Raw genomic sequence first — 9,132 nt, 5'->3', positions numbered from 1 at the left:
GGATGGGGAAAGAATGGGATAGGGCCTGTTGCTTGATTGGAGGTTGCAACAAGCACCTCAGTGGATCTTTCTGTGGATGTCAAGCAAGGCAGGAGGGAAATTGTATGATTTTTCTAGAGGCAATTAAGCCTAGCTGATTGATAATAATGACCACTGAAGAATTGAGGTTTATAGGGTGGACAAAAGGAAGGAGGCATGATAGAATGAATAGAAAAGAAAAAGGGGAAATAGAAATGATGGACTTGGGTTCAGAGCAGCAGCTACAATGTACATGTCATTGGACACGGGGGATCTGATGCCAGATCAAGTAGGCTACAAGTTAAAATGTGTGAGGAGTGGAAAGGAGATGATAACACGTAAATAAGACTTGTAAAGTCAGAGGTTAATAAAGTTGATACACTGAAATCAGCAAATAATTGGCGATCAGCTGTAGAGACAGCTGAGTGGAAAACGACGATTGGACTGGCCAAACATTGAGATGTCTTATTCCCAAAACATTCAAATTTCCTGTGGCTATAATAAACCGCTGTTTATGGTGCCAAGACTTCCATTGGTTTGGATGGATGATGTCTTGGTGATGAATCTATCAGTTGAAATAACAGGGTGCCATTTCTTTAACTGTCAAAGCCACCGTTCAAACTGTTGGTTAAGTTTTGGAAGTGAAGCAGCCTGAGACTGCAAAGTGAACAAATGATTCAACGCTGCAGGGTGGACTGGTGTTGGTGTCAATATCATTGTTAATTTCTGTCACTACACTGGCTGAAGCAGTGAACTGACAGCAGCGTTTTATTCGAAGGATGGATCTGATTTAGCAAATTCTTATTAATAATGATTATTTTATTAGATAACCCTGTCTGCAGTGGTGTGGATTTTGTTGATCAATAACTATCAGGAAATGCTCCCTATATTCCAGACTCCCTGTGGCCAGACTCGCAATGCCAGCTCTCTGCCCCGCCACAGCCCCGGCCTGCTCTGATTGCTGGCCTCCCTGCTTCCCCCACCAATTCCTATGCAGAATGGCAACGGGACCCCCCACCCTCACAGATTGCCCACCAGGGGCTCTGCCCCATCAGACCCTACCCCCTATTAGGCCTTGCCCCCTTGGCATTGCCCGAGGCCTGATGAGCAGTGCCAAGGTGGCCTCTGGGCAATGGCACCTTGTTCCTTAGGCAGTGCCAAGGGGCACAGACTGGCACTGCTAGGGTGACAATGTCCAGTCAGCACCTCCACCCCCCACCACCCAACCTTCTGGGGGGCCCCAATTGCCCCCCGATTCACTCCAATGGTGTTGGGGCAGTAGCACCTCGAAAATGGGGAGCTACTGTAATCCATGCTAGAGTGAAATTATCTGGCAGGGTGGGGGATGCTAGCGGGCCTGGAAACTTCGGTCCTGGGCCTGCTAATCACATTCAAATTCTATTACAATGACCATGTTCATGGTCTTTGTGCCTCCCTGCTGATTTCGGTGTGGAGCAGAGGCCACCGGAAACCCGGCGCTGGGAGTCGCAAATATGCAAACCCCACTAATCAGCTGATATGACAATCGCCTGACCCACTGCACTAAAAAATTAATGCAGCGGGATGGGAGAATCACAGCCCATGGCTATTGCTATCTGCTACAAGTTTTACATAGCTTCATGCATTTGTATCTTCTCTATTATATTGCCCTCAGTTTGATAAGCAGGATGGTAGCAATGCAGTTCCATGGTAGCTGGGAGGAGTTCCTATTATAATGCTGTCCACCTCATTACGATTGTAATCCTGCTTCTCAGGTATCCAGTGACCAACTTGTGGCTCTCTTTCTTGGAGGGATAACAAGGCAAGCAGAGTTTCTTTTTCCTAGTTTATTCCAAGAAAATAGAAGCTTCCTCCTCAGTCCCTGTTGTGCAGCCAATTCAGCGATTTAAAGTTAGATTCAGAGCATTCTAGACCAGTTATATCCATGCTTGCTCAATGGCAACTTCTGTAAGCAAGCCTGCACTCCCTTTGACCTGAAATGTAATACATATGAGATACAGCATAGCACAAAACAAGTAAAGCAACTTGAACAGGACATGGAATTCCATTATGTTTCATGCCATAACAGATGATTAATAACACAAACAACACTGAACATTGCTGAACATTGAACACCAGACTACAGTACTGGGTGTCTTGTGATTGATTTTAAAGGACTAATCAATCAAACCATGATTCAAGACTGTACTAGCAACATTACATCCTATCAGCACATGGCACAATGAGGATTGTAAATTGGAATTTTGGAAACTCCGATGCAATTTTAACACACACTAGTTTTTTTTTGATTTTGTCTTTTTTAATAAGAGAACATTGTGGTACAAATAACCTTAGATTCTTGGAGTCCGGAAGGCAGATTGGACAAGCTGCCAAAGTCCAGTAGCTTCAGCATCTCCTTGGTATCTGTGTCCACCTCAATCATCTGATCCAGAACAGAAACCTCTGGGACATTGTTATCCCTCCCCTCCCGCTCTTCTTCCTGCAGTTTGATGGAGATGCCTCGGATGGGTCCAAGCTGAATAAGCTTCATTAAGCGTGTCACATACCCTGCAACTTTGTTGTGCAGTTTCTTTCTGGGGTTGATGACAGTCTCCTCACAGACCCTCTTGTTGGTGTGGAAGTCATTGCCAAGGCGGGTTAATATTTTTCAGTGATCACTTGGGCAGCTTTCTTGACTGTCTTAGTCCTGATGCGACCCCATTTGTAGCTTGCCCAAACTCCCTCTAACTTACTAGAGTCTTTGATCAAAAGCAACTATTTTTCTTGTATCCTGTGATTGGAAAGTGTTCTTGTAGTTTGCTGCATTTCCTAATTTGCCATTCTAAAACACTTTATAAAGATAATACAAAGTGTATTGCAAATTCTTGAATTATGCAAATCTGAAATCCCAACAATGAATGGTTACATTCCAATGCAAGGACAGGGTCAGTAGAGATGGTAACTCATTGATTAAGTCAGGACAGTACTTCTCAAGGTTATGGAACTTTGAATAATATACCATAGGTTGTTCAAAAAAGATTGACAAGCAGGAACAATTAGGGCCACAACATCCATATTCTGGCCAATCATTGAGTACTGACATCTTTCCTTTCATTCTCTTCAATGAGGATTTTGCCCTGTCACAGAATGCCTCTTTAAAGTCACCATTAACAACAAACTGTCTGACTTTGACTAAATTAAACTGTCCGTCTTCATAATTCTCAACTTGCCTACAGTAGTTGGCATGGATGATCATATCATTTTCCTCCAGTGGCCTCTCCATGGTATATCAGCTAGGTAGGACCACTCTTGCCTGGTTCCATTCTTGCCTATCTAATCATAGCTGGATAATCACCATCACTGAAAAACCTCTCTTTTGCCTCTCACAGTTATTTCTGGTGTCCCCCAAGAGTCTATTCTTGGCCTCCTTTTTCTTATCTATATTCTGCCCCCTGCCCATTGGTGACTTCATTGGAAAGACACAAATCTGTTTCCATGTGTACACCATTGCCATCTGGCCCTATCTCATAACCACCTTTCTTGATCCCTCCACTCTCTCTAAACTGTCTCACTGCTCGTCCCACATCCAGTCCTGGATGAGCAGAAATTTCCTCCAATTGAACCATTGCCTTTGGCCCCATCCACAAACTCCTCTTAACTGACTCCATCTCTCACCTGGCAGTGGTTGTAATCTATGTGATATATTTCACCCTCACTATGATTGAGTTGGAGATGAGAGACAGGGGGAGCAGCTTTGACTGTCATTTAAAAAATATTGATTCAAATAGCACCAGATGAGCCTTTCAGCAAAATCAGGGCAGTCCTTTCACAACCCTTGGAACTTCAGCTTCAGACTGGATCTGAATCTTAAACAGGCACATGGGTTCAGGAGATGGAAGCGGTGACTGGGAGCCTCGGGGAGTGGGATGTTCAGTGAAAGCAAGGATTGGTGAGAGGGAGAATCTGGAAGTGGGGGAGGCTGCAAGTTGGAGGGTCAGGGCATGGAAGATGCTGTAAATTAGAGGATCATGTATCAGAAAAGACATGGGAGGAACACTATCAGAATTTGGCAAAGTGTTGATTCTGGTGAGAAAACTAGTGCAAATCCTGCCGGCACTAGTGGCAGGAAACCTCATGGTGGCGGAGTGATCAGCATTGCTGCCTCACAGTGCCAGTGATCTGGGTTTGATTCCAGCCTTGGGTGACTGCCTGTGTGGAGTTTGCTCATTCTCCCTGTGTCTGTGTGGATTTTCTCCGGGTGCTCCAGTTTCCTCCCATAATCCAAAAATGTGCGGGTTAGGTTGATAGGTCATGCTAAATTGACCCTCCTGTCAGGGGATTATCAGGGTAAATATGAGGGGTTACAGGAATAGAGACTGGGTGGGATTGTGTTCAGTGCAGACTTGATGAGCTGAATGGCCTCCTTCTGCACTGTAGGGATTCTATGATTTTATTACTTTCAACCTAAGCTGAGCTGATGTCCCTATATCCTCACAATCACAATGATTGTCTACTTCCACTTGGTAACACCATTCATGCTAAGTTGCCCCTTAGTGTCATGGGGATTAGTAGGGTAAATACATGGGGATAGGGCCTGTTTAGGATTGTTTCTGTGCAAGTTAAATGGGTGGAATGGCCTCCATCTGCATTGTACAGATTCTATGATTTAGCAAATTTTATCAAAATTCTTTTTCTCCACATGAATCACACTGCACTTGTGATAGCCTTCCACTTGCTCCGGGACAACTTCATCTCTGCAATCAGTGGGGAGCTCCATGTAACCAGCTCCCCAGCACCTATTGCAGCCAAGGGTTTGGCTGCCAGGAAGCTAGCGCCACATTTCTCAGAGGAAGCCTTGATCAGACATCTGGATGGTGTGCAGTAGAGGTGGGATGTTTTGCACCCACAGTCGCACAGATGTCTATCCAGCAAGGTGACCACCCCTGCCTGGGAGGCATTGGCAGCCCTAGTCAGTGCCAACCCAATGCAGAAGAGGACGGGACAGCAATGCTGCAGGAAGATGAATGACCTTTTACGCATGGCCAGGGTATATTGGTCTTATCCAATCTCTCACCCAGCCACCTCGTGGTTGCCAACAAGGCCCTCTTCCCCACTTCTCACCAATGACCATGGTCTTCCCCAGTAGCTACTCTGCTCCTCAAATTCCAATTCTAATTTAAGGCCCACATATGCCACATTTCATCACCATCTGAACTAGTAGAGAAGACCACTTACATGCTCTCCATTAGTCTCATTGCAGGAAAACTCAAGCACAACTATAATGTGTGGGCATAGCCACTCGGAGTAACGCCTGAACTGAAAACCTTAATGCTCTTCAAGGAAAGAGCACACGAGTTGGCCAGCGAGGAGCAGGACTGTGCCTGCACAGAAGATGGAGCGTTAGCAGCAGACAACATTGAGAACCCTTGAGCTGTGCTAGTAATTCTTCAAGCCTCACTTGAGTAAACATTTTCCCTTTATTTATCCCCTGTGATGTTCTTCCCTTGCATGGCAATCAGTTGAGCAGCCAGAATCATCCTCATGCCCCTTGGAGACCACAGACACAAACAACTCTGAGGGAAACTTCTCAGATCTCAACATTGAAGAGGCATCACAGCTGTCACATAGGCCCTCCACCAGTGCAGATACTCACACCTCGGTGGGATTACCTAGTAGGCAGGCTTCTGGGTCACTAACTTGTCAGCACCTCACAATCTAAGATCCACAATAAGTGGAGAAAGGAACATCCCAGGAAACTGGCACTTCTTGGGATGCTGAAGCCCAGGGCTATCAGCGGAGCCCCTATCCAATACATACAACTTGGTCTGGTCATTCCAGAGCTGCTGGAACGGCAAAGGCAGAGTCAGGAAGGGATGCCAGTATCTCTTCTTGGCCTGCAAGACTGACTGGAGGAATCCCATTGCCTTCTATCCAAGAAGATGGTGCTGTCACTCCTACACAATGAGACCAACATTGTGAGGCTGGTGTCCGCAACGGAAACCTTGGCGCACAAGATGCACTCCATGGCAGGGGATGTCCACTCCATGATGCAACGAGTGACCTCCATGTCTGAGATCATGAGCTCCATGGTACAGGGCTTCAACTGCATGGTGCAGGCATCAGTGAGGATCTATGAGTCTCTGTGTGTCTTCTGGATCTCACTCCAGCTGTCCCCCTATTCCATGAAGGAGCATAGGGGCCCTTGACCACCTAAAGGGAAAAGGATCTACATGACCTCAACCTAGTGCCCTGCGCTGGGGGACCCTAGAGATGTCCAGCACATCTGACAACCCACCCCTGCAAGTGATATACTTCCAGCCCAGCACACCGGGGAAGGCAGCACTGCAACACCTGTGTTGCCCACAAGTAGGCCAGAACCTCAAGATCCAGGCCCCCCCCCTCAGGGGACACCCACAAACATCATCCCAAGCAACAGGACATGGAGGACAGCAGGCCATTTCAACCTCAGCTGTGGATGCACCTAGATTTTACAGGAGGGCGAGGAAAGTAAGAGACCTTAGGCACTTAGCGGATATGGGTGAACCTAGGCACAAATATAAGTAAGTCATCATTGTCATATGTTTACAAAACTAAACATCATTTTTCTCATCCACAGAGCCTCTACCTTGTTATTTCATAGCATCAATCTCCACAAACTCCTACTTGACACTTCATCACTGTGGAATGTGAGAATGGCAATGCTGTATCTCTCCCATCTCCTACACTGAAGATGTAGTAATGATGCACTGCTGCGAGCACAGGTACCCTTCTTCCCCATAATGTCCTAACTATGTTAGGAGTTGTAGGTTTTAACAAAAAAAGAAGAACGTGGTTTGCACTCATGGATTTGAAGTAACAACGACAGGTTTATTCCCAGAGATGTACTTTGTACAGACTACAAACTGAAAGTAAAACAACAGTTTGTAGCAACACCTTAAGAACATTACCATAAAATCACGTGATCAGCTCTTAATGCAATCTGAAACTCTTTTAAATATATATCATCTCTTTTACATCTGTGGTCATGACAACAAATTACTACAATGTTAAAGATAGGATCAATAATATGCTAAACATAGTACTATGTGTTATTAATCATTATACACAGTCAATAAGAAAGTTAATCAGGGCGATGTCTATTCCTCTTTGGTCACAATCTCTCCGGTGAGATTCGCAACTTCTGGGTTTTGCTAGTTCTTGAGTCCCTGGTGTCATTCCCGCGGACCACAGGGTCAAGATCGCCCCCATAGTTCCTATGGGAAAATCAGTTCCGACTTATGCTGTGGGATTTTACGGCCTCACTCGTCCTGGAACCATGAAATCCCGTCTGAGGTCAAAGGACCTTTCCATTGTCACCCGCTCCAATTCCCATGGTGGATGGGGCAGTAAATTTCTAGCCATGAAGTTTCAACTTACAGGCCAGAATTCTCCAGCCATTCACGCCCTGCCACAACTGCCAGTGAGAACAGAGAATTCAGCTCTGTTTGCTGCAGCAGGACCAAAAAATTCCAGTTCAGAGTGAGGTCAGAGAATCCAGCCCAAATTGTAGTTTTCAGGAACTAATTGTGATGCAAATCCAAGGATTGTCTGTAACTTAAGTTTTAGGCAAAAAGTCTTGCCTGTGGTTTGTTTTAAGTAGAGGCTTTTTAGTAAGTCACATTCATTTTGTGTGTTTGAAGTGGAAATCAAGGTTAAATCGTGGAGGGATTTAGATTAGACTAACCAACTTGTATCATTTACACTAGTTTAGAGCTCTTTGCATTCGGGCATTATGAATTCTTTTAATAAACAAAAGTTTGTGAATGAGCCAAACCTGTGTAATTTTGTCCTTTGTAAAATCCTAAAGTCACGAGCCATCTGTAAGGGGAAACGAGAGCCTGCACCACTTGCACATCATGGAGAATTGGACATGGATGCAAGATTCTGGTCGGGCCTTCATCTGTATCCCACTCGGACGATAAAAATCAGATTCAACCAAATGTGCAGGGATGAAACCATGATCAAGCAGGTGATTTGCCCAGGATGAGGCTATCCCATTGCACTCCGGGTGTGCTGACATCTGTGATGTCCCCAAATGTGGAATACTCGACTGCAAGATTTGTGAATAAATTACACACCATTTATATATTAATCAAAAGGATACAACCAAGATGTAAATATACTTTGCATTACATTTATTGTGTATGGCATTAACACCTTTGCTGTAAAATACAATGGCCATTATTTGAAATGAATGTGATTTAGTGATACTGTATTTACAATTGGATATCTCCCAGTAATTACACCTAAATAACAACATTGTGGTGGTTTTGTGTTCGTGTATATACATCTACCACAAAGTCTGAAATGCATCCATTAACATTTTGGTTAACAGCAACTTGCTGTCAATTTATTCTACCTGCATCAGTTTTTTCTTAGCGAAACATTAGGAGAAAATGAATAAGAATGCGTGTACCTGACCTTTTATCTCAGTTGCTCAAAACAGTTTCATGTAAAGGTACTCCAAGCTTTTGAATTGTCGTTTGAATATTAGAATGTATGTTTTTAATATGACTTTCAAATTTACCTTTTGTTCCTGTTTGTAATTCTCCTGCACCTACAGTCAGTGCTTTAATATGGAACTGTATAAATTTAAAAAGTCAGTTTTAGTGCTTTCACATAAGGATCAGATTTTCCTTAAAACCCTTAACTCCCTCACTTTTCTGGCCTTTCCGCATTATTTGCATTTTGTGATAACACACCATACATCATTTCCATGGGCTGGATCCTTACTCTCTTTTGGGACATTCTGGATCAGGTTTGCTTCTCAGATGTTCAGTCTTTTTGAATGGGTGAAGGAAATCAAATATGACTCGTCAACTCAAAATGTTAATTCTGGGTGGGATTTTGAGCCTGCATTCACCATCTGCGGGAATGGCAACACGGGCTCAAAATCTAGAGAGATTGGAAAAGTGTGATTCTTACTAGCGAGATTGTGTTTTCTGACATTGAGCTAAGCTCTCCACTGGAGTGATGTTGAACATGCCAAGGAAAGGCATGAACCTAATTTGAATACATCAGCATATCATTAACGAGCTTTCACTCTGGATATTGAGTTCACACTGAATATTCAGCTGGTGTCAGTGGGGCATCAAG

General features: G+C 44.3%; 1 pseudogene; it reads left to right on the top strand.

The window, feature by feature from the left end:
- Positions 1 to 7,973: 7,973 nt before the first annotated feature.
- Positions 7,974 to 8,108, top strand: LOC145351254 (U1 spliceosomal RNA; annotated as a pseudogene).
- The last annotated feature ends 1,024 nt before the right edge of the window (positions 8,109 to 9,132 follow it).

Source organism: Carcharhinus amblyrhynchos, chromosome 12 (assembly GCF_965287045.1).
Source record: "Carcharhinus amblyrhynchos chromosome 12, sCarAmb.v2.hapA, whole genome shotgun sequence".
In the NCBI taxonomy this organism is placed as follows: domain Eukaryota; kingdom Metazoa; phylum Chordata; class Chondrichthyes; order Carcharhiniformes; family Carcharhinidae; genus Carcharhinus; species Carcharhinus amblyrhynchos.
This window is presented reverse-complemented; position numbering and strand designations above follow the sequence as displayed.